The sequence below is a fragment of the Moschus berezovskii genome, chromosome 7, assembly GCF_049115385.1.
Source record: "Moschus berezovskii isolate FMDL1 chromosome 7, NW_MosBer_1.0, whole genome shotgun sequence".
NCBI lineage: Eukaryota > Metazoa > Chordata > Mammalia > Artiodactyla > Moschidae > Moschus > Moschus berezovskii.
Window position 1 is genome coordinate 23,284,120 of NC_142466.1, and position 1,603 is coordinate 23,285,722.

Below are 1,603 nucleotides of genomic sequence, written 5' to 3' on the forward strand. Positions count from 1 at the left end.
AAATGTTGTGATGGAAGCATACTGACATGGAAAGATTAAAGGATGCTTATGGTATATTATGGGCTTCCCTTATGGCTCAGCTGGTAAAGAATCTGCCTGCAATGCGGGAGACCTGGGTTTGATCCCCGGTTTGATCCCTGGGTTGGGAAGATCCCCTGGAGAAGGGAAAGGCTACCCACTCTAGTATTCTGGCCTGGAGAATTCCATGGACTGTATAGTCCATGGGGTTGCAGAGAGTGGGACACAACTGAGCAACTTTCACTTTCACTTTCATGGTGTATTTGTTTGGGAGAAAAAACAGTTCGGACAGCATGAAACTTACACACATGTATACACTCTCTATACATGTATATTTATCTATCATATAAATATATATATATAATACACAGTAAAATCTTAAAGTTACTATTTCTGGATTATTGAAAAACCAATCTTTATTTTCTTTATAATTTTCTATACTTTCAGCTTTAAAGAACTAATGAATCTACATGCACAAATGAATACAACTGGGGGAAAATCCTTGAGATAGTTGACCCAGGGCAGTAGGATGTACCTTAAAACATCCACTGGCAAGTATGCAACAGCATGCAGGTGAACTTCAGCCTGTGGGAGGTGAGCAAACAGAGTGGACTGTCAACTTCCCGCAGCACAGCCCTGGCAGTCTGCCTTTTGCAGGGCTGTGGGCTCTGAAGCACCACAGCTATCGCATCTGGCTTCTTAAGGACTTTTGTGAACTCTCTTTGTGAATCCACTGTACCTAACAGTGGATAGCAGAAAAGGAACGGTCATCAACAATTAAGTGTTGGTCTTCAGCCCAGACACCACAGTTAAAGTGGCAACACCCACTTTGGTCTGGAGCAGAGTTTGACGGTCATGGAAAATACCTAACCCTCTCTGAACCCCATATTCTCGAAATCTTTTTTTTTAGCATCTAAATGGCAAGCGCTGTGCTAATCGTTGTAGGAAAAGACACAGATATAGACGGTGTGGTCTCTGCTTTTGAAGCGTACAGTTACATAACCCCAGCATAGAGACAATGCCTCAAAACAGGAAAAGTTAAATGAAAAGTAGACGTTGTGTGGTTAAATACTGAAGGGTGGTACTGGCAGTAAAAGTTGTCATACTCTGTTTGGGATCCTGTAGCCCTCAAGGCACTAATTCTCATGCCTTTTTTTTCTTCTCCTGATATTTCCTTGGCACACGTGGATCTTTCTAGATAGACTACAAGCCCCTTAGGCAGGGCCTCAGCTCTTTTCATGCGCATTTGAAAAGAATATGTATTCCACTGGTGGCTGGAGTGTTCCAAAAACTACACTTAGGTCCAGTTGGTTCATAATGTTGTTTAGGTCCTGTCCACCCTCACTCATTTATTTTTGACCGGTTACACGAGTTTCTAAAAGCAGAGGCTTAAAAGGTTCCAACTGTAATTATGGATTGGTATTTATGCTTTCAATTCCATCAGTTTTTCTTCATATATTTTAAAGGTTGTTAGTTTCATTTATATTTAAGATTGTTATGTGTCTTTGTAAATGGACTCACTTATCTTTAATTAATATCTATCTTTATCTCTGATAATATTTCTTGTTCTGAAGTCTACTTTAAT